Source organism: Vombatus ursinus, unplaced genomic scaffold, assembly GCF_900497805.2.
Source record: "Vombatus ursinus unplaced genomic scaffold, bare-nosed wombat genome assembly UNPS02014847.1, whole genome shotgun sequence".
Taxonomy (NCBI): domain Eukaryota; kingdom Metazoa; phylum Chordata; class Mammalia; order Diprotodontia; family Vombatidae; genus Vombatus; species Vombatus ursinus.
This window is the reverse complement of record NW_020954625.1, coordinates 18,100,169-18,126,113: the sequence shown is the minus strand read 5'-3', so window position 1 is coordinate 18,126,113 and position 25,945 is coordinate 18,100,169.

Here is a 25,945-nt window from a genome sequence, read left to right as displayed (position 1 = left end):
AGGACAAACAATCACATAGACATGTGGATGTACAGATTATATCCATATTTACTCTATGTAGATATGTATGTATATATGTGTGTATGTATGCCTGCATGCATGTGTATGTATCTGTATTCACAAAATAATTTCAATGAAAGCACTAACAGCTGGGCAATTGAGAAAGAGCACTCACAGGAGATGGCATTAAAACTAAGCCTTGACATGACTGAAGGGTTCCAAGAGGTAAAGGTAGAATGGGAAGGTAGTTTAGGCAGGCACCCAGACTGAGCAGAGGCATAAAGGTGGGAGATGGACTAAGCATAAATCAAATTTCCCTGAACACTTCTCAGTCTTGCAGTTGTAAGCTTTTTTTTTTTTTCTTCTATTTTAGTGCCAGTGACTGGGGCCTCTTCTTTAGAATTCTATTTGATTCTGCTATCAGATACATTGTGAATTACCACTATAGCAACTATCCTTAGAGCTAAATCAGATAAACACATGGAAGAAAGTTCTTTGTTAAAAATCAATAGATTTCTTTATGTATTCTCAAGTTTCCTGATGAAACAAAATTTATATGAGCATTCCTGTTGCACACAGTCACTATCAGGTGGATAACCGTAATATATCCATCCTTGACAATGATTTGAAAACACAAAATAGAGTCAGTGGAATGAAATTGATTGGCATCCTCATCCTGGCTGCAGTGGTCTATTGATATTAGCAGCATGCTGATTATGTCAAACTATACCAAACCAGGCCATGGGTTCACCAAGGTATTCCTGGTTGATCCAAGGAAACTGCACAGCCAAGAACAGGCACTTTCCAGAAGTTCAAACTCCCTGTTTCATCAGACAAATGGATTTTAGAAAAAGGAGCCATTTTTTGACCATATAAGACTCTGAGTTCCCTAGATGCCTGGAATCTGGGACAACCACAGTATCACAGATGTAACTGGAGATTAGATCATATGGAAATGATTGTTGATGAGAGATCTTTATCATTCTCAGCACCAGGGACAATGTCAATATCAAATGATACTAGCTTTTTAGGTTAATGGCATGGCCTAACAAAACAGCTAGTAGGATTATCAAGTACTGACACTTGTATAAGAATAGAAAGCCACAAAAATATTTAAAAGCTTTAAAACAATGAGAATTTACATACCTTTCTCAGTCTATGCTAATAAGTCTCCTCTCCCCCTAACTCTCCACTTTGAAATAAAAAAATAGTACAAATGTATCACTGATTTTCTCTCTCTCTCTCTCTCTCTCTCTCTCTTTCTCTCTCTCCTCTCAGAAAATGGAAATATGGAAATCTCACTGATATGGACTAACACTGGAAAGGATTTTTTTTTTTCCTTACTATATGCAAGAACAAGCCAGTCAGAAGTTTCACGGATCCTGTCAGCCTCATATGACTACTGGTATTTGTACTGGTATAGAGATGGCTGAAAAGGGACCAGAAGAATCTAGGGCAGGCCCAAATCAGTTTACCATTCATTTGGAAAGACCAGGGACTATTCATATTCCCTGGATCCTCAATCTGTCAGCTATAGGGTCCATTAAAATAAGCTTCTGTTGTAACTGAATGTCTTTCAGTAAATCTTGTTGGACGTACACTTAAAGTCATGTTTTGTTTTCATCTTTTAGTAGAGTAGGGTAATGTTAATCACATAACTGTTCATTTAGAAGGAATTACCTGTTAGCTTTTGGAGCATAAACAGGAGTTGAAGAACCAAATCCCCGGTATAACTATTGGAATTATCCCCTTACACAAAACAAGGTAAAAAAAAAAAAGCCACTACATTACTGTCAATTGCAGAAAAAGTCATAAAAATTCTGAGACTTAGTTATCAAAAATTTACTTCTACTTAAATTTTTTGGTTCATTTGTTTGTTTTCCCCAGATATTGAAACTCATGATGATTTGGGGCTTATAATCTTCATCCACGAAAGAGCTCCCACTCTGACCAAGTGTTGGATCTAGGATGAGAAACTTGGAATACATAGACAAGCTTGATAGATGTGAATCAGAGGTTCTTATGACATTTACAATATACCATTAAAATACAAGGCAAAAATAGCAAGAGAGTATTAATTAGAAAGGAGAGAAGGAGGGAGAGAGAGAGAGAGAGAGAGAGAGAAGATAAAGAAGAAGCAGAAGGAAGGAATAAGCTGACTTGCCCCTTTTTATCACTACTGCTTAGCACAGTATATACTTAGTGAATGCTTACTGAATGACTCAGAAAGGAAGCAGGTGATAAAAATTTTCCTTTTCTCCTTTGTTTTGTTCAGAGCTTGTTTAATGCAATACAAAGACAAGGTCACACAGCTACTCAGGAAATATTTACTTACTGTGTCCCAAGAAAAAAATGTTTTCTGGCTTTGCAATTACCACTTAACCATTGGAACAGTCTTCCTCGGTTGTAAAATATACTGCAGGTCACCAGAGCTTGCCTGGGATTTTGGATTAATTGAAATGGTCAGGGAGACTATAGAAGCAAAAGAGAGGGAGACAGGTGGAAGACATTTGGTTTTGTTTTGGTGGGGGAGGCTGCCTCGGATAGTTTTGAAGAGGTCAAAATTTGGTCTTGAACCACAGAGAAAAGCACACCGAAGAACATCAACATCAAGAAACAGTAACAGTTGCTAGTATTTATGGAACATTTAAATATTTTCAAAGCACTTCATGTTATCCCAGGTCCTATTATAATCCCCTTTTTAAAAGTGAGGAAATGAAAGATTAATGAAGTTAAGTGACTTGCCCAGGATTACATGGCTACTAATTCTCTGAGGAAGGATTTGAATTCAGGTCTCTCTTGACTTGAAGATAGAGCCACCACTTAGTAGCACCTAGAAAGAGATAAAAGACAAAAAATGTGTTCTGGGAGACATTTTCTGTTATAGAACATAATGGGAACTTTTGAAGGAGACTACTATTCAGTTTCAATGAGAAAGAGGAATGAATATTGTCACGGTATATTTCACCTGTGACCTCTCAAAATAGAGAAACTGACAAATCAAAGTGCTCTGAGAACAGAACGTTCTGGCTGATGGAATTTTCTGATTAAATGATGATTAAAAAAACGTTTTCTTTGAACCCTTGTTGTGGGGCAGGGGGAATCTGTAATGTGTGTTAGTACACTTTCCTGCCCTATTAACTTGAGTATACTAGGGATAATGGGATCTCTCTTAGTTGAAGGCCTCACAAAGCCTTAGGGTCATCAGCTATGTGTTCTTTGGGAGGGATGTCAGGGAGACTGAAATTAATGCAGAAAAGGCCACAGGAACAGCTTCTGGGAAAATAGCAGTAAAAGTCAGGGGACCTTTCTCCCATTTTAACCTTGGCTCACAATGTAGCCATTGGCAAATAAATACTTGTTATTTTTTCTTTTTTGACTTTTTTTTCAGTTACTTAGGGTGACATTGCTTTCTTATTTTATAAAACATATTACATATAGAAGTCACCTAATACATGTTGATTGAACTCTGAAAAAAAAAAAAAAGAAAGATACATTTACTAGTTCTTTGGGGAGTTAAACATTAGTGAGGCAGCGTGGCATAGTGGATAGAATACTGGCTTCCAGATCAGGAACAACTGAAATCTGATCTCTCACATGTAATAGCTAATAATAACTGCTAACATTGGCATAGCACTTACTAAGTGCTTTATGATTACTATTTCATTATATTCTTGTAATAACTCTGAAATGTAGGTGCTATTATTAATCCCATTTTATAGTTGAGGAAACTGAGGCAAACATGGGATAAAAGACTTACAGTCAAAGAGCTATAAGGTGTCTGAGGCTGGATTTGAACTTAGGTTTTATGGACTCCAAGCCAGGAGCTCTAACCACTTTGCTCTATACTATATGTATACATACATGCACATACATATACATACACATATACATATACATACACATATACATATACACATATACATATACATATATATACACATATACATATGCATATACATATATATATTCATATAGTTTGGAAGATTCATCTTCCTGAGTTCAAATCTGGCCTCAGACACTAGCTGTGTGACCCTGGGCAAGTCACTTAACTGTTTTCCTTGGTTTCCTCATCTGAGATATACGAGCTAGAAAAGGAAGAGGCAAACCATTCCAGTCTCTCCTCCGAGAAAATTCCATATGGGGTCATAAAGTGTTGGATGAATGAAATGTTGCCTGAAATGACTCAACAGCAGAAATAAAATAAAATCATTAGAACCAGTCCCTGTCCCTTTACTTATGTGAAAGCAAACACATAACACCATAAAAACTACAATGTGACAAAAATTAAGAATTGTTATTCTGAAACTTTTTTTTTTTGGTGTATTATGTTTAGTCTCCTTGGACTCCAATGACTGGGAAATTTAATCAACTGACGGGTACTTAATTTCTCAAAGACAGAGAACTAGAAGACATCTAAGTCCTTTTGTTAGCCAGATTGAGAAATGATCTAATCATGGACACATAGACCACAGATACAGTGCTACAAGGGACCTCAGAGGTTTTCCAGCCTAATCCACTCATTTTACAGATGAGAAAACTGAGACCAATGAGTGTTTATGATTTGTCTGAAGTTCCATAGTTGGTAAGCCTTAGAGGCAGGATTTGAACGTGGCACTGTGATCTTAGAGCTGGGTCTTTTGGGGTTCAAATTGGATCTTTTTCTGCCCCTCCCCCAACCACTCTCATGCCCCATCTAGTCGGTAGAGGTTTTTTCTATGTAGACAGGAGAAAGAGTTGATAGCAACAAATAAGATGGCAAAGGGGAGCCTGGAAATCATGTACAAATTGAGCCAAAGATCAAAGGAGGATAATTTACAAATTGCATCCTATATTAACCAAAACTCATACCTGGGTCCTATGATATGTCACTTTCAGACAAATTCCAGACCTCCGTGGATCCAGCAGAACATGAAAAAAGAGCTGATAACTTTATGAAACTTTGAAGTTTTCTTGAGAACTTTATGATGATTTGGATACTTTAATGAACTAACCCCAAGGTAGCACAGATAGGATTTGGTCTGTTTACCCCCCAAACCCCTCCAAAATTGAGATCTTAAACTCCTGCCCCACAAGCTATGTTCCATCTCCTGGTACTGGCTGCCAAATGTCCCTAACTCAAACCCATGGTTGTGTGAGTGATATTCTTTGCCTCTCCCCCTCCCCATCCTCTTCCTCACATTGCTTGCCTTTACTGCTCCATCCCCTGTGCCCACACTGCCATCTACCTCTGTATCTCTTCTGCCACTTATCTCTGCCTTCATGGGCTTTGTCCCAATGCTCTTTGTGTTCAATTAAAGTGTAATTGTCCCCCTATTTCCTGCTGCAAATCAGTCTTTCTGAGAGAGTACCCGAAGAACTAGGTGTGCCTGCCCCTACTTAATAATTTCAAAAATCAATTATCAATTCAGCTTTCCACTGAAACTCTATTCTCTCAGTCAGGGCTTCTGACTTCAAACAGAATACTGATTTTATTGTATTCTGCTGCCTTTACTGAGCCATACCTGGATGCATTGTCAATGGAGTTGGGGTGTCAATGGACCTAAGTTTGAAAACTGGCTTTTGAAATTACTACCTCTGTGACCTTGAGCAAGAGACAACTTCCCTGGACCTCAGTTTACTAATCTTCAAATTGGACAGTAGAGGCATTGAGCTGGATTGTCTTTAAGGTTCCTGGAGATGTTAAACGTATGATCTTATGATCCTAAATACCCAGAAGATAGCAATGAAGTAGAACCAGTAGTCTGAATACCTGTGAAGAATTTACCTCTCTTCTATATATAAGTATCAGGACAAGGCTGAAAATCAGAGAACAGAGAAGCTTGAATTTGCTGCAGAATAGTTTACAATCACTTGCTATGTGAGTTCTTTGAGCACAGGGATTTTCTTTTGCCTCTTTTTATATGCCCAGAGGTTAGTACTATGGACTAGCATGTAATAGATCCTTAATAAATGCTTGTTGACTCACTGACCCTAGGAAAGTCACTTGAAGTCTATTTACCTCAATTTCCTCATCTGTATAATAGGGATATGTTGGAAGTGAAATTTGATCAAAGGTTAAACAGGACATTCCCCAAGTAAGATAACCTGTTAATGCCAAACCTATTAATAAAGGAGTCTCAGACTTGCCTTTATTTGTGACAAAGACCCGGAGTGAGGGCCAACAGGATCTTTAAAACTTAGGTGTGTCTTCCTTCTGATTGCCCTGACAATACATCATTTGGATCTTCCCTGGCAAAGGCAATCCCAATGGCAGATATTTTAATGAGAAGGTGAATAAATAGTTCTCATCTATGCCTCACCTCATTAAAGTTGGGGTTAAACTGGCCTACAAAGGGGAAACCAAGTTAGGAAGATCCTAACTGGGGTGTATTCTGTTTTGTTTTGTTTTGTTTTGTTTTTTTCCTAACCAAGATTGCTAAAAGCATCTGGATCTCATAAGGCAACCAGCATTCCTTAAGTGTCAGAGAGGGTATAACCAGCCAGATCTGAAGGCCAACCCACTTTTCCTAGCTTCAGTCTAATCCTTTCACTTGAGGATTAGTCTTTTTTGCCCCAAAAATGAGAAGGATGACTGGCTTCTTTTTCTGCTGGAAACAGAAGCAGGAGTCCCACTTGGTGGGGACCCAGCCCAGGTTGGTTAAGGACCAGATGCCTTGGAGACTGGAATGATCACATTGCTCAATCGCAGCCTTCAGAAGAAGGGTCTGACAACAATGAGGGAAAAGATGGGTCACAGAGTAACATTGGGTATTAAATAATGCAGCATCATATTAATTATCCTCAGAAAATAATAGCAACTAACTCACAGGATTGTTATGAGGCTCAAATGAGATGACATGTACACTACTTCGTGAACATTAAAAGCGCTACATAAATACTAGTCATTATTATTATTATTTTTGAGGTTTAGAGGTTTAAAGGTTCTGGGACCCCAAAATCATGACACACAAGTCCTGCCTGAATGAATTCAACCTTCTTTCTGCCAAAGACAAGGTCTATTAGAACATCTATTGGGGTGGATGAGATTTAAAGAATCCGCCATATTGGCCAGACTCTTAAGGAATCTAAACATTTGTATGCTAATGCAAGCAGGCCAGATCTTAAGAATCTGAGCACCTCAATGGAGACAAGATCAATCTTATATACAGAAAGACTGTGGGAGGAATCCAGGAGTGGCCAAGTAGTCTGGGGTGACTGGAGGAGGGGTCTAAGGAGGATCTGGATGGGAGTAAGCTGGGGTGAACAGAACTCCTGGGACTCAGACCACTTGACTGAGGGAGAATGGAGTCTAGATAGGATTAAGGGTGGAAAGTGGCCAGAGGCAAGTGGGAAGTAACACAACAGAATTGGGAGATTGGGCATAGCCACAATGAAAGGCCAGTTGAGTGGATTACAGGCAAATGCCAGAGATTTGGGAAAAGTCCAGGGACTTTCTTTTTTGGGGTCCAGATGCCAAAGACATGGTCTTTTCCTTTTAGGAGTTCAGATCCTAACCCCATCATCATCATCATCATCATCATCATCAATCACCACCATCATCATCTGAATAGGAATTTGATGAAAAAGTTGTGATTATACACAACCCAAAAGATATTAAATGATTGTGGTAGGTTTCAGATCCAGACTCTATAAGTAGAATGGAGTAAGTGAATTTCAGGGTGACTTTTACAAGATTCTAAACATGAAATCAGAACAGACTTTATAGCTTATCTATTCCAACACCTGCATTTTACAGATAAGGAAACTGAGGTTCAGAGAGATGAAGTGATGAGCAAGATCTTATAAGAATAAGCTTGAAGTAGGGGTTCTTAACCTTTTGGTGTGTCATGTATCCCTCTGGTGGTCTGGTGAAACTTATGGAGCCCTTCTCAGAATATGTTTTAATACATAAATTAAAATGCATATAAATAAAAAGGAAACCACTTATATTGAAACATAAATAGGAAAAAAAAAAAAACCCTGGACCCCAGCTTAAGAGCCCTTGCTATAGAGGTAGAATTAGAATCTCAATGAGACTGTGATCTCCTTGAGGATAGTCACTGTATTTTTCCTCTTTTTATATCTCTGCTTCTCAGCACAGTCCCTGGTACATAGTAGGTGATTATTGTTCATTTGTGAGCAACTCTTCATGATGCAATTCTAGATTTACTTGGCAGACATATTGGCATGATTTGCCAATTTCTTTCTCCGGGTCATTTTACAAATGAAGAAATTGAGGTAAACAGGCTTAAGTGATTTGCCCAGGGTAACAGAGCTAATAAGTGTCTGAAGTCAAATTTGAACTCAGGTCTTTCTGACTCCAGGACCAGAGCTCTATCCACTGTATCACTCAGCTGCCCTTATGACTGAAGTTGACCAATCAATAAACCTACTAAATGTTAACAGGGACCCCTTCTACCACCTACCCCTAATGTGAGCATCCTACTTTCACTTGCAGACTTTCCCTGAGAGAGGAACTCTGAACCTATTGAGGAAGCCCATTTTGCTTTAGAACAACAGTAATTATTACCCTCTTCCAAATGTTCTCCAACTTATCAAAGTAGTACACAAAATGAAGTGTGCAGATGTGAGCGCAATACTCAAAAGCTGCCACCTGATGAGAGCAGAATACAGTAGAACTATTATTTTTTTATTCCCAGAGGCTATGATTCTCTTATTGCAACTGAGGGTCATATTACCTTCCTTGGCTACCATATCACACTGTTGATAGACACCAATTTTGCAGTATACTATAACTGGACTTGTTTTTTTTCAGATAAACTGTCATCTAGTCATAATTCTTCTATCTTATCTTTTTGACATTGAATTTTTGAGCAAATTCTTGAACAAATTTTGAAGAATTTGAACAAATGTAAGATTTAATGGGTGTATCTATCCTATTTTATATTATTTTAGTGAGCTCAGTTTTCTAGATTGTCAAGTTATAGCCCTCCTTGATTTATGTAATTAAAAAAACAAGCTTGTTTTGTTTGTTGGGTGCATGGATCTAATATCTAGAGGAATTGCACACCAAGCAGAAAGGACTGGGGATGGAAAGCTGCATTCAATGGTAACATCAGTGTCCAAGACAACTGAGGCCTACAGTTTTATGAATACTGGGGGATGGTCAAGATTTATAAATATGTATCTTTAAGAAATATAAATTGTATTTTCTGATCTTAGGAGCTTTAGGGGTTTTACTATGAGCTTTATCTTCTTTGTAGCTAGAAAAAATGGAACAAGCTTGCACACACACACTCATAGACATTTTCAAAACTCTCCTATTGATTTGAATAATTCAACATAATAAATTCAAACAAGAGAATTAACAATTGCAGGGACAAAAGGAGTGAATCATTCTTGTGTGGATGAAGGTCTCTAAGGTCAAACTCACTAACCAGGAATACTGGGGCATCTTAACAAGGTTTTCTGCCTTGTTTCATCGTCTCTGAGGGCCCTATTACCACACAGGGATCTCCAGTTAGAAGGGCATTGCTCATTCATTAAACATCTTGATTTCTATTCCTAAGTAGTGGCTGGAGAATCCAGCAGGGAGTTGCTTTTGGAGATGAGGACATTGCTCATCTTGCATAGTGCAGTTCTCAGTATTAGATGTTGCTACTTTCAATCCTGGCCATGTGGGATTCATACAAGCTCATAACCTAGAGATGAAAAAGCAAGTTTTCTGAACTAGTCTGCCTACTTTCATTATTAATTTATACCAAGGAAAGGCTAACATCTCTAATACAAAATTCAGAAAACCATTTAGTTTAGACTAAAGTCTATACTCAGCCTAACACTTTACTCTCCATTTTCTATACTTAAGATTAGAATTCCCAGTGGAGCTCTAGGGGGGGAAAAAAAAGTCTACAATGTCAAAACAACTTGCGTATAATAATTCACGGGCTCTAATTTCAAGAGCCAAACCCTCTCCAGAGGTACCACATTGGAACAAATGGTATACTGAGTTTAGAGTCATGTAGACCTGTGTTCAAGTCTTGTCTCTGACCCTTAACAGTTGGGTCATATTGGGCAAATAACTACATCAGTGATTATCAGATAACTAAGAAAAAGAAAGTCCAGATCTTTGAGATCATTGACAGATATTCCCCAAGCAAAATTGCCCCATCGATTTCACTGCCCCTTTTATCAGAAGCAAAATGAGCACTGTTCCACTCAACGTAGGACACACGTTGATTAAGAGCCTACTATGTGCCAGGTGCTCTTTGAAGCATTCAGAATACAAAGGACAAAACTGAAAGTCCCTGCCCTCAGACAATCTTTATCTGCAAAGCACCGAAAAGCAAAAACAACCAATATAGAAAGTGATAAAGTTCTACTCTGTGGAAAGATCACTTTGCATTTTGGTGACCACTCAAAAAGAAAATCTGATTTCTTTTCGTCATCTGTAAACTAGGACCAATAATACTTGCATCAATTAATTTGGATTGCTGTTGTTGTTTTGCACTTAATAATATTTTATTGATTTTCCAGTTACATGTAGAGATAGTTTTCAGCATTCATTTTCGTAAGATTTTGAGTTCCAAATTTTTCTCCCTCTCTCCCTTAACTTTCCCCTCCCCAGGACAGCAAGAAATTTGATACAGATTATACATGTACAATGATAGTAAATACATTTCCACATTAGTAATGTTGTGAAAGAAGTAGTCACTGGCTTTTTGTGCCAGGGCCTCCAGGGCTGGTGGCTTGCCCATTGTGCTTGGGTGGCCTCACCTAGTCATGCATGTTGTGCTGGGGTTCCAGGGCTGGTGACTTGCCCACTGGGGCTGGAGACCTCACAGCTGGCCTGCTGTGCCATCATTCTGCTGAGCCAGGGGCCTGAGCTGCTGAGCTATGCTGTGGCTAAAAGCCTCCTTCTGGCTTATCCAGACACCATCTGCATCGGGCTGTACTCTCCTTTACCTTTCTTAAGCTATCTTAAACTGGAAAATTGTTTTACTCTGTCTTTTTTTGGGTTCTGTCACTCCAGAATCCATTTAGAGATTTGATTTAATGTTGTTTTTGAGGGAAACTAAGGAGAACTCAGGCAACTTCCTGACTTCTCTCCAACATCTTGGCTCTGCCTCCCTAAATTTGGATTATTATATCAAATGCAATAATATATGCAACTTTTTTTTTTCAAACAAAGTTTTGTTTTTGTTTTGTTTTTGTTTTTTTTTGGTGAGGCAATCAGGGTTAAGTGACTTGACTAGGGTCACACAGTTAGTAAGTATCATGTGTGTGAGGCCAGATTTGAACTCAGGTCCTCCAGTGCTCTATAGACTGCACCAATCAAAGTAATTTGGTAAGCTATTCTTGTTCTATTATCTGCGAGGTGTTGTGCTTGGTGTTGATGATACATATGCAATATCATTTAAATAAAAATCCCTGTTCAAAAAGGTCTACTTTTTATTTTTCAATGCCTCTGGGTTTGCTAGGGATTCAGATCACAACCTACCGAAGCATCCTCTTCTATTTCTGCAACTCTTGGCCATGCCAACTGATGAATCTCTCAGCAGAAGTATCAAACCCCCTGCCTACAGTTTATATATATTTCAAAACACTCCCAAGTGTGGTTCAAACCAGATTAAATGCAATTTGGAAATATTTAACAAAACAAAATAAATATTTAACAAAATTTAAAAAAATAAATACTACAAAATGAAAAAATAATATATTTTAAAAACTAAGCCAATATGTGATCTGCAGGGATCCTTATGTATTCTTTAGTGGTACCTGTTCCTATTTGAGTTTGATGCCACTGCTCCACAGGAATTCCTTCCAAAATGTAAAAGCTTTAAAAAAAATATATATCTTGACTTAATGTAAGTACCAATGTAAATACCAATCCAATATGCTTCTCATTGTTTATTTCCAATTTGGCCAGTTGCCTGGCTTACCCACTTTTCTGTCTGGTCATTTATTAGATGTGACTTAATTATTCAAAATGAAAGATATACAGACAAAATTTTAACAGCAATTACAGAATAAAATTGGTTAGATTCTATCCTATTCCACAATAATTTGGTTGATTAATATAAACCTTCTAGCCTATTTTTATGTTATATTTAACAAAGAAAATGTACCAACAAGGCCAAATGTTTGAAACAGCTAAAAGGCATGCATGTTGTCTTTCTTATGCAATTTAAATCCCAGAAGTTTTTTTGTTTTGTTTTGTTTTGTTTTGTTTTTTCTAATTGAATAAGCATAGGAGGAGTGGATACAATCCTACTGGACCCAATTAATGGCTGTGTTGAATCTGCTTATTTCTCCTTCCCCCTCCCCACAAATTTTGTAAATTGCTTCTAAACAGTTCCAATGGCATTTAAGAATCTATTAGGGGCTGAGATCAATTATATGAGTAAACATTACTATTTCTAAATCACTTGAGTTTCCCTACAGTGCAGAACCCATCCTTATTAACATCTTTCTTAATCTTTTAAGCATTCAGAGCAAATCATTATTATCTGATGAAAGATAACAGTCACTTTAGAAACCACACTGCTTTTTTTGGGGGGGGGGAACATATTGAGATTGAATTCCATCACAGTCTTCTGATTATTAAGCTGATTCCAAAAGATTGAATCTTAATTCTACAGATGCATCTTCATCAGTAAGAGATAACGTGGAGAGTAGTGGTATAAATGTCTACTCTGGGGACCCAGGCTGTAAGAGGAATGTATTCAGTCCTCCCTTCCCTGATCTATCTTATCATGTATCCTAGGACCCAGAGGATAGAACTATGGATTAAAAGTGAGGAATGGCAATTTTCTGCCAGTTCAATGTAAATAAAAATGTCGTAACCATTAGGGCTATGCCAAAATAGGACTGACAGACCCAGAAAACAGTGGATTCCACTCCACATGCCAGATTCCTTAAAAGAAAGGCAAAATGACCCCTTATCTAGTGGATTGTTAAGGGCTATTTATTCAATTAGATCTGATGTTGAGTTGTTTTGCGTCCAACTCTCTGTGACCTCACCGGGTATTTTTTTAGCAGAGATACTGGAGTGTTGTGCCATTTCCTTCTCCAGATCATTTTACAGATGAGGAACTAAGACAAAGATGTTTAAGTGACTTGCTCAGGATCACACTGCTAGGACGTATCTGAGGCTGGATTTGAAGATGAAGCCTTATGAAGATGAGTCTTCCTGATTCCAAACCCAGTGCTCTATCCACTGTACTGCCTACCTGCCTTAATTAGTGGCTTCTAAGAAAATTTCTGGCTTAGCCAGAATTAGAGTCCTATGACCTCTGTTTTTTTTTTTTTCTTAGACCCTTTCCTAAGGAATATAGCAGCTCTCTGAATGCTAAACTATGAACTGAGATTACTTGGTCCTGTTCATTGGTAAATTCAATTATTGCTAGTTATTGCTAACTTCAAGTCATTTTGACACTATTGTAACAGGGTCATAAGACAGTTGGTGAGAGCATGGAACTAGAAGTAAGTTCAAATTACTGGCCTCATTTTGTTAAAGTTACATTGAGGGGCTTAGTTTAACTGATCTTTCATGTTCCTTCCAGCTCTAAAGTTCCGTGATTCTAAGTAGATCATTTGTGACGTGCTATGACATAGCATGGGATGGGTTTGGAAGATACTGAGAAATGGGATAGGAGATTCAAGGGCAGCTTTGTAATATGAGCTTAATGTTCTCCATGAAGAGGTCTCAGGCAGTTCTTCTTGATAATTGCAAAATTCAATATTAAAGTTAATAAAAATCTATTTTATATTGGATTTTACCACCCCCCAAAATTAATTTCTGGTCTTAACTTGAGTCTCAGAGTGCTATATTTGGAGTCAGGAACACCTGATTTCAATCATGCTTCTAGGCCATGACTGGAGGAGGTAGAGAAGAGATTATTCCTTGAGATTCCTGGCTCCTTGTAACCCAGATTATGATTGTTTGCCATCATTTCTCTAAATTTGGTATAAATATGCCAGTGTAGGTATCTCCTAGCCTCATTTGCTTAATTACTCTATAGTAATGTACATTCCCTTCACAGAATGCCTAGAGAATCCTTTCCAGATCATTGTCATCTATGCATCCAGTGACATAAGGCAGAAGTAAGGGAGAGAGATGAGGAGAAAATAAAAAGGAAAGAGACACACGTTTACTAGTAAGTGCCTATGAGATGCCAGGAACATTGCAAAATGCTTTTCAAATGAAATGGTATTTGAGAAAAAGTGTGATTCCCATGCCTCTTCATATATCCATGAAAAATAAGAAGAATTACAGAAAGAAAGAAAAATATTGGTAGGAAAAGAAACATATGTAATGAATAGTAAATGGGAAATCACATAGGCTCACCACGGCCAAAGAATTCATCAGCAAATAACCAACGCATTTGTGAAGAGGCCCTCAATTTTGGATAGATTATAAACTCCTTGAGGGCACAAATATATATATATATATACACATATATATACATACATACATATATATGTATATATATAATTTTTTCATTTTTTGTCTTTGTACTATAAAATATTTTCACAGTTCCTAAGACATACTGGGTTTTGAAAGAATGAGTAGAAATGTAGCAGAGAGAAAAGAGGACAATGAACTCAAAGTTAAGAAAACACAAGTGGAAAAGAAACATTTATAGTAGATAAAATAAAGCAGTGAGCACAGAAAAGTTAAAACACGTGATGTGAAGAAGGAAAAAAAATGGAAATAACTATGGTGTGGTAATGAAACCTGAATTGAAATAGCCATGTGTAATTATATTCAAGAGATCAAAATGTATTTTAAAAAAATGATTCTAAGATTGCAATCTAAACTTCACTTCGGGAATCCCAAAACACAAAGAGACCATAGGATCTAGTTTCTTATTCACTTTTTCTAACTTCCTCCTCCGCCTTGCCATTCTGTGGTCAATAAATAGTATGGTCAGGTGGATAGAGAACTGGATTTGGTTCCAGGAACACCTGGGTCAAAGTCTTGCCTTGGTCGAACACTGGCTTTGTGACTCTTAGCAAGTCACTTAATCACTTATAAGTGCTCTAGGAAATTCTCTACAACTCTTAAGGCAAATAAATTGTACTGTTCTGAAATGGTGAAGAGTTGTTTACTCATCCAGGGAAGGACCAGTGATTTCACTGGCATCGGGTCCTCCCATATTAGGAAACCTTCTTTATCAAAGTAGGTGTTTACCTTCTCTGCAACTGAAAGTTTTCAAAAGTTGCCTAGAGCACTGAGAGGTTAGATAGATAGATAGATAGATAGATAGATAGATAGATAGATAGATAGATGGATGGATGGATAGATAGATAGATAAAATATATACCAAAAGACAGCTTAATTTCTGGAGGTAGAAGGGAAACATTAATAACTCATTGCTATAGGAGAAAAAAAAGTCTCCTTAAGAGCTTTCACATAATTTTCATTTATATTAACAACAGTTAAGTGGCATAGTGGATAGAGCACCAGACCTGGAGTCAGGGAGACCTGAGTTCAAATCCTATCTCAGACACTACCTGTGTGATCCTGGGCAAGTCACTTAACTCTGTTTGTCTTAGCTTTCACATCTTTAAAATGAGCTGTAGAAGGAAATGACAAAACACTCCAGCATCTTTGCCAAGAAAAAGTCAAATAGGGTCACAAAGAGTTGGACATGACCAGAAATGACCAAACAATATGTACCAAATACTAAATGCTAGGGATACAAAGAAAGGCAAAAGACAGTCCCTGCCTTCAGTAAGCTTACAATCTAATGGGAGATATAACATAAATCAAAAACAAGTTAGTTGAAATGAAATGGGTGGAGAAGATATAAGGGTGTAAATATTATGATAAAGTCCAGAGGAGTACTGTTAAGAAATGAAGAGAGGGCTGGCTTGGGTGCCTTCTGAGAGAAAGGATAATTTCTCTCTTACAGTAATAGCCAACTATTAAAATTTGGGAGACCCTAGCCTGTTTCCCCCTATTTTATTTCCTTGTCTAATCTTTCAAAGACAGGACTGATGGAAGATAGGACTAATATTCTCCTCATTCTTGTATTGCTATTCCACCCAACTAGATCAGACTTCTAATCTAAGGTGAAACTCCCTTCTGCTTAGGCTTGAGTGGGGGGTAATTTCTGTGGATAGATTATTCAAGGCTGAGGGGTAACTTAGAAGTAAATGACATAATAAAAGTTCATTAGAATAGGTCCAGCGCCTCAATGTAATATACATTCTCTCATTAATTGTTAACCAATCAGAGTTGATTGCCAACCTTGAGAATACCTCTCTTCCAAGGGCATATAAGCCATGAGTTCACCGCCATGATTGTCTTGGAATCCAAGAGTCTTACAGACCTTCTTTTATTAAAATGCTGCTTTTATTAATAAAATGACTAATTACCCAGAAATTAGGTCTCTCAAACTTTTTGAACATCACACCTCCTTAAATGGAAGTTCTAGAAGGAATTCCTTGCTCTCAACCCTCCAATAACAGGGAGGGAGTGGGCCCCACAGGCAGAGTGTACTGATGAGGTGTCAGTTCCAGGGCTGAAATGAACTTCCTGGATGAAAATGGTCCTGAAGCAGGACAGAGAAGTCCAGATAGGAGTACCTGGGTGGGGAGTGAAAAAGGTGTTATTTTACACATGAGGAAACAGGATGAGAAAGCTTAACTCATTTATCCAAGGTCACATAGCTAGTAACTGCTTGTGACAGTAATTGAACTTAGGTTTTCCTGACTCTAAATCTGGCGCTCTACAATATATATGATGCCACCGAGCTGCCAAACAGCTAAGATGGGGGAGTCATAGCAGGGGATGAAAAGAACAGGCAGTGGGAGTGTGTTGCAAATTTAATGTCAACCTATGATCTGGCATCCTGGAAAGCAAATATCACCGTGGGCTGCAAAAGAAAGCAACCAATCCCAGCAGCAAGGGAGTAGGAGTAACCATACCTCAAGTTGAAACATATCAAGGATATCAGTTTTACTGATGTAAACATTTAGATCTATAAATTTTGTTTGGGTGTATCTCTTTGTATGTTGCATCACGCATTACACTGTGAGCCCTTTGAGAGCAGGGATTGTTTTGTTTTGTTTTGACTTGGTTTCTTTAGATGCTCAGCACTCAGCACAATGCCTCCCTCATAGTAAACGTGGAAAAAGTGCTTTTGATTTTTCTTCTTGAACCTGTCAAAAATTGCTGGATTCACAATAAACTAAAAATGAAATAAAATCTTAATATATCAAGGATCTAATTCCTTGAGTACTGCCACCTCTTCCCACATTATAGATTGAAAATATTCTGATTTTTTTTTTTTAATTATAAAGTGTTCCCTGAGGCTTCAGTGGCTGGTCACTTTCCCAAAAGTACACAACCAGTAAATGTAAGAGGCTTCATTGGCCCTATGTCTTCTGGGCTCCATGCCTGCCCTCATCCCACCAAACCACTTTGAATCTTGAAAAACAAACGTGAAATTCATCTATCTTAGAGAAATGATGAAAACTGGTTTATCTCAATTGGATTCTTACAAGGGTCTTTGGTTCTATTTATTAATAGGACAAGAAAAAAATGCAGACTTCTGCAAATGTATCTGTAAAGTTAACTATAATTTTCTTCTAAACTCATTATCTCTTACATTTCTCTCTCTCTCTGTCTTTATCTGTCTCTGCCTCTCTTTCTTTGTCTGTCTCTGCCTGTCTATCTGTTTCTGTCTCTGTCTCTCTCTGTCTTTCCGTCTCCATGTCTCTCTCTCTCTCTCTCTCTTTTTCTCTCTCTCTCTCTCCCTGCTATTTATTGGGAGGGGGTCACATACTCACATGTCATACTTTACCTTATGTTGTCATTGCTATTATCTTCAGCTCAGATTATCAATTTTAGTCAAGGTGTTTCCAGCTAAGTACAGACATTAATGATGAGGTTTTATGATGTTATCTTCTGTAATAAGCCCAGGTCAACATACCCACCTGAAATAACAGCAAAGACAATGGATAAACTGAATGATAAGAATGTTTAAGCATACTGTGTCAGAATAGCATGTCTTAAAGACACTGGTTTTCTGCTTCTACTGTTGTTTCCAATGTTGATGTTCAAGCCCCACCCTCACTCTCAAATATGAGCAGGTTTATTCTCTTTGGGTAACCATGAGCAACCTCCCTAAGTTCAATAAGGGTGGCTGGCTCTTCTCCGCAATGGGTCTGATCAGAGATTTGTAGGATAAGAGTTAAATGTCTCAAAAGTCGTAGATTTTTCTTGAAGAAGCAAATGTTTATGCAAGATATTCAGGGCTCCAAATATATTAAAGATATCAGATATCCTCCTCAATGCACATTCATTTAGATTATAAATGGATCTGAAGAACATTCCAGTGTAGTGCTGTCAGTGGAAGGGAATTAACCTCTGCCTCTCCGGCTCAGTCGGGAAGAAAACCGGCAAAACGTGTGATTAATGACACGATTAATTGTGACATGCGACAATCTGGATATTTCACACAAACACCACCCTCATCAATCTACAGTGTGAAGTTATTGATACTTTGAGAGAGAAGTCCCTAAGCTATGTGAATCCTCTTAAGCTTTTATTGTTATTTCTCCTTCATTTAGGAAGAGGTCCAAGGTCGTGGGTGATGTCTTGACTTGCATGTGCATTGGATTTAAGTGAGGCAGAGCTGCACAAAGTCAGGGGTGGGGAACCTGCACTCTGGAGGCCACTTGCAGACCTTTGACTGAATCCAAACGTCACAGAACAAATCCCCTTAATAAAAGGACTTGTTCTGTAAATCTTGGCTCAGTCAAAAGGCCTCATCCAAGGACCCAGAAAGCCACACGTGGCCTTGAGGCTGCAGGTTCCCCACCCTCGCTTGACCAAGTTATCAGTCTCACTCTCTTACTGAGTCATTGAAGTCCAGTGGCAGGACAAAAGTCAAGATGACTGGTGATGGTCTCGGTGCAGTGGATGACCTTGGCATCTTCGATGTGTGACCAAGCTCTAAGAATTCCACAGGGCCTGTTTCAGCAGCCTTCACTGCTTTGGGAACAAATTGTTGTCATCCACCCATTCTGTTCAGGGAAGTCTTCACATGCTTGGAGTTGAAATCCCCCTATTCACTGGCAGGTTTGAGCCTATTGGGTATTCTCAACCTGGTCTATGGAAAGGGTTTCCTGGGGTGTGGCCACTGCACATGCAACAGTTTCTTGGAGCCACAGGTAAGAGTGTGGTGAAATAAGTGAACACCAAAGGTAGATGAGCAGCCCTGAAAAGATTCACTTCAGAGGTGCTAGTCTTCCTGAGGGCCCCATACACACCGTAGTCTTAAGCACTTTTTTGATTCAGTCACTAATTAAACCAGATTCAGGCTAAATATCCTTTACAAGTCATGCAAAGCAACATTTAGTTAACCAGATACTTCATATTTTTTTTTCATGGACATAGAAATATAGTTTTAGGTCTGGAAGAAAATTTGTAAATCAATTATTCCAAACACCTCTTTTTAGAAATAAAGAGCTGCAGTGTGGGGGTGGAGGGTGAAGATGGAGTGGCTTATAGAAGATCACATTGAGACAAAGATTCAACCCTAAATCCAATTAATATAATTCCGACATCGGGGCGGCGAGGTGGTACAGTGGATAGAGCACCGGCCCTGGATTCAGGAGGACCTGAGTTCAAATCCGGCCTCAGACACATAACACTTACTAGCCTAGCTGTGTGACCCTGGGCAAGTCACTTAACCCCATTACCTAACCAAAAAAAACCCTAAAAAACAAAAACAAAAACAAAAAAACAAAATATAATTCCAACATTCCTTCACCTATTCCATGCTATGTCTAAAGGAACTGGGCCCTCGTCAGAGATGGCACCACACACCTCCTTCTTCCAACAGCTCATAAGCTATCTACAACTTTAAAAAATATAGTCATCGGGGCAGCTAGGTGGCACAGTGGATAGAGCACTGGCCCTAAAGTCAGGAGGACCTGAGTTCAAATCTGGCCTCAGACCAAACACTTGATACTTACTAGCTGTGTGACCCTGGGCAAGTCACTTAACCCCAATTGCCTAAAAAATAAATAAATAAATAAATAAATAAATTCTTTTTCCACTTGATGATGATGATGATGATGATTAAGCTCCTTAAAGGCAGAAACTATTTCGTCTTAGTCTTTAGTAGCCACTATCTAGCATAGGATATGGCATATTCTAGGCATTTAATAAATGTTTATGGCAAATCAATCATTCAGTCAATTAATATGGTGCTTTAGAGTTTCTTAACCCCTTTATGTATTATCTCATTTAAGCTTCATGATACTTTTGAGATCTAGGAAACTACATCTCAGAAAAGTTAGGGGACTTCTCCAAGGACATGCAGTTTATAAAAGGAGAGAGCTTGGTCACGTAGAATTCATGCTAGTTGGGGCATCTGAAGACCTAGTTTCAAACTGCCCCTCTGCCCTTTACTACCTGTGCTCCATTTGGCAAGTAGCTTCACTGCTGTGGGCCTCAGTTTTCTCATCTGTAAAATGACAATATTGGACTATATGACCTCTGAGGTGTCTTCCAGGTTTAGAACTATAATATCATGCTTTTACGAGTGTCAAAGTTGAGATTCAAGCCCGGATTAACCTGACTGAGAACTGAGCTCTCTTTCCACGTTTTCAGCTCTGCTTCTCTATCAGAAAACAAGGTTGAGAACCAGAAGGGGCGGCAGACATCACCACAGCCCAACCCCTGTTTTTGGACTGATGAAGAAGCTGAAAACTGAAAGAGGTTTAGTGACTTTCCCAAAGTCCCCATAATAAGTTGTAGAACTGGGTTTCCAACCCAGCTTGACTATAAATCCTGCCTTCGTGTACTGTGCCGAGTGATGTACAAGGGATGCCAAGTCAAAAATCATGGTGTATAACCAGGGCCTTAGATCCCAAAATGATGTTAAGGAAGGAGAAACATTAGAATGATCTGTTTAACTGCAGTGATGAATTAAACACAAGATATTAGTCTATATTTGTATAATTTTTTTTCCCATCATTCAAAAATGTAGCAAAGTAAATATTTGATTTTTTTTTCCTTTTATGTGTCTTTAATGTATTATTTAAATGCAATGAAGTAGAAGGCTCAGTTTGATTTCGTACATGTGATCTTTAATGATGCATATCTAGGTTTATCAAATCAACAACATCAACTCTTTAAAGAGTAGGCCTCATCCAAGCAATGGAATGTGATAAGGTCTCTCTTCTATTCAAAGGCCTTAGGTGGTTCCCTCTTGTCTCCTAAATAAAATAGACACTCTTTAATCTGACATCCATTCATTCTGACATTCTTTACATCTTGCATGGAAGAGACCAAGCATGTTTAATTTGCTTACTATGTTTTAGGCACTATGCTGAAGGCTAAAAAATGCAAACACATGCAAAAAGAAAGTTGTCCCTGCCTTCAAAGAGCAAATTTTGTGATGGTGGAAGATAATATCAAAGGAAGCTGAAAAGCAGTGGAGATGAGTGAATACAGTGTGTGTGTGTGTGTGTGTGTGTGTGTGTCTGTCTGTCTGTCTGTCTGTCAGGCAGGCAGGAGTGGGGAGGGGAGGTACTTGCATAAGAGGATTATAGTAATATCCTGAGAGTTCGAGCAGAAAACACAGATGCAGGAGGGAAACAAAGAAAGGATGGCCTGGGTCTATCCCCAAAATAGAGGCCCTTAGCTCATAGAACATCCCCAACAGGAGAAGGGAGCCTGAGAGGTGGAATTATATTCAAGGGAGAGAAGGCCATAAATGTGCAAGGAAGTTTCACGATGAGGGTGCAACTGAGGCATGGCAGGGAAGTCCTGACAGTCATTAGTCTACCTTTCTTTTTTTTTAACCATGCACAATTGGCTCTCTCTCTTAAAAAAAAAAAAGCTAACAAATTAAAAAAAAAGTTGACAAATAAAGTGAACATGTCACTTTTCAAGTTTAATCTGCATTACTGACATTTTTTTCCATTTACAATCTACACAATCAACAGAGCAATAAGTCAAGCATGTATTTGTAGTATTTGATGATTTCTAAGGTATGAATGCTCACACTAGAAATCTAACAATCAGCTCTCTGCAGAAGTATGAACACTGAGTCATAATCTTACCTCGTAGTCATTGTATCTTTTGTGCCCCATTGGACTACCTGGATCTTCATATAGACCTTATGTTTTTTGGCATGTATGTATGTAACTGAATTGTCTCCTAATCTGAAAATATTTTCCTCTTTTCTTCCCTCTTATACCTGTTGAAACTCTATATTTCAAGATACAACTTAAAAGTCATCTCTTCCATGAAGCCTTATGTGATTCCCAGAGTTAAAGATGAACATTAATACTTTAAACTTGAAATATCACTATAATATAATTTATATTGATTTGGCTGTCATTTCACCTTTAAATTTTATTTTATTGTACTTGTCATATTGTCCCTACTATAATTTCACTCAATTTAATACTTTCGAAAATTTAGATTGTGTGTACCCATAAAACGTAGTCTAGAAGAAAGACAATGGACATTCACTGACCTCATTCCCGAAGTGATTGGTCCAGAAATTTTAGCCTGCTTTATTTTTCTGACAAGGTCTGGCTCATCCTTTTTGGGCAGTTTAGTTGTCCTCTCCTGAGGGTTCACCTTATTAGTGCTAGTGCAACATTTAGTACAGTGCCTAGCACATAGTAGGAGCTTAATAAATGCTTATTTACTGAAATATATAATAGGCTGTAAGCTTACTATAGCTCAGAATTCCTATACTCAGATAGTTCAGTAGTCTCAGCCTTCCCAGAAACAAGTATTGCAGATACCACCACCATACTTGACTGAAGAATGATTTTTTAAAGGCATACTATATGCAAGGCACTGTGCCAAATACTAGGAACAGAGACAAAAATAATATGGTCCTTGGTTTCAAAGAGCTTACATTCTAGTGGGAGAGAGTCAACAGGGAGAGAGTCATCATGGTATCATTGTCCTCTACCTGGCGAACCCCAGAGGCCACTGGTCCAGACCCTATTTAAAAAAAAATGACCAAGATAAGGGTAGGAGAGATTAAATAACTTGTCTACTGTCCCACAATTAATGACTACAAGAGGAGAAATTAGAACCTAGGTTCTCTTACTGCAGAACCATCAGAATTGCTGCTGTGTACATAAGGGGCTTTTTATTCCATTTTTATCCCAGAGACACTGGAAATTCATGGGCTCTTCCTGAGCAGGTCAGAAGTGATATAGGAAAATCAATTTAGCAGCTGTGTGGAGGACAGATTGTCAAGGGAAGAGGGTACATGCATGGAAACCAATTAAGAAACTATTTTAATCATCTAAGAAAGAGGTGATGAAGCCTTTACACAAAGCAATTATGCATGAGTTGAAAGGAATAGGAATAAATGTGGTAGTCCAGAAGCAACAAGAGTTGGCAAATCATTGAGTATGGTATATGAGGGAGAGTACAGAGCTGAGAGTGACTCTGGATCATAAAAATGGTTGAATGGAAGGGTGATGGTGCCCTCAATAGTTAGGGAGGTGGACCAATAAATTCTGTTTTGGACATATTGTGTTTAAAATTTACACAGTACATTCACATAGAGATGTCAAGCAGGTACCTAGAGATGCAGGACTAGAGCTGAAAAAAAAAGGCAAGGAGAAGGCTGTGACCTCTTTTTTTAAATTTCAAATAGAGTTATGATAACTCAGAGAATAAGTGCCAAAGTTGGTATTTGAACCTTCATCTTATGATTCCATTTCTAGTACCCTTTCTTTTGAGCCCCTATACCTCTAATCACTTTGATTGGATAATATTTGACAGATTATAATGGACACTGCAGTGATATGGGTGGCAAAAGATCTGGATGTCAATATAAGTTTTGTCACCTCTGAAATATTAGGCAATTGACTTCCCCTCACTATATAAAAGAAAGAAAAAAAAAGAAGGGAAAGAAGGGAGAGAGGAATGAAGGAAGAAAAAAAGGAGGAAATGAAGGAAAAGAAAAAGGAAGAAAGAAGGAAAGAAAGAAGAAAGGAAAGAAGGAAAGAAAGAAAAAGAAATTAAAGAGAAAATGTAACTTAGGGTATTGGACTAGACTAGCTGGTCTCCAAATTTCCTCTAAGCAATAAGTGTATTACTATTAATATAATATCTTGCATTTGTATTGTTTTATAATTAATACACTCATTTATCATATCATACACAGATGCCAGGAGAAAGAGTATATTGACAATCTTTCTTTCTCTCTGTATTAAGAGGTAGGTAGTCTGGAGCCTGACTTAAAACATAAACATGTAATGAAAAATGAAACCTGAAAGAAAGTCCAGACCCTGACTGCTAAATTGACTGCATTTATATTTTGAATATTATTTTGCTTCTGCCCTTCAGATTTCATCTTTACCCTTGCCATTCAGAGACAAAATTGAAGAAAACTAATTCCAAAAATTACTTGTTTTAATTTATTTCCTTTGTTTCATGACACTTCTTACTGTGCTTTATCATTTTTCTATTTATATGTGGAATGACCTGCCTGGAACACCAAAAAGCTGTTGCACTCACCTTGCAGTAACTGAAATGCTCAATGCAAGAAAGGATTATGACCTATGTCAGTCTTCATTACCTCCTATTAGATGGAGGTTATGAGGTTAGAGAAGAAGGAAGATCAAAAATGCTGTAGCTCATTAGGAATATAAATGTTGTGAGTTCCTTTTAAAAGAAAATTCTGATGGAACTGTTTTTCTCCATCAAAAATTTCAGTTCATATTTACCTGTTTGTTTCATTGATAAATATAAAGCATGATTTTCATATAAGACACACAATTGCAATTGAACCCAAGGAAACTCAGAAGATGAATGCTGGAGAATAGAAGGATATTGCTCAGAAAGACCTGGATATAAGAAATTCTACAAAATACTTCATCTAGTATACAATAATTTAAAAGATGACATCATTAAAATTTTAAAAAATACATTAAATAGGGTGTACCTTTTGCAAATGCTTAATGAAACAAGAGATAAAAGTACTAATTAGAGACAAAAGAGACAATTTCAATGACTTAAAATTTTAAAGAAATCTGTCCAAACAAAAACAATACAGCTAATATATATGTGTATATGTATGTATGTATATATAATATATCTGATATATTATATATGTGTGTGTGTATATATATATATAATATACATATATATATGATACACAACAGATAAACATCTAATCCTCTATTGAAAAATGATCAAAAATTATGAAAGGCCTTTAAAAATACAGAAACTATCCATAATGTTACATAAAATGCTTGAAATCACTATTAATATGATAAATATAAATTAAAGCAATTCTGGTATTTCACCTAATGCTTAACAAATTGACACCAGGAGATAGACCCTTTGCTGAACGGAATTGTTTGAAATCAGGAATGATAATTCACCATGAAGGAAATTGTAGTCCTTCTGATAACTTCTGGAAATTATTTTGAATTTTTATTGGGGGGAGAGGGAGGAATAAGTAAGTTATTGATATTTTTTGGACCAGAAATCCCACCACTAGAAATTTATTATTTATTCCATGTGGGACAAAGAAAGAATACTTACATGAATGTGATAAGTATATACGTGTGTGTGTGTGTGTGTGTGTGTGTGTGTGTGTGTGTGTAGATGCTGAAATGGTCTTAGACACCATTTTTGTGGTAGTAAAGTGTGGAAACAAATTCAGTGTCCATTGTAATGTCTTACCCCACAATGAAGTTGAACTTGTATTTGTGGAGACCACGTCATCAAAATATGAGTTCTGGGAGCACCTGGCAAATTGGAAAGGTTTCAAGTATAGAAATGACAAAAGATTGTTTGTTATCCAAGGATTGTCTTAGCTAATATTGGGGAGACACATCCTTGAAAGATCAGCTCAATGGTGATCAGCTTTTATTATCTTGCCATAGCAATACAGGAAGACATTGAAGTCATGGATGGTTATGGGGGGGAGACTCCCTCTCTAACCTTGACTAGTCCTCCCCCACCTCACCTGCCATAGCCAAAGTGCCT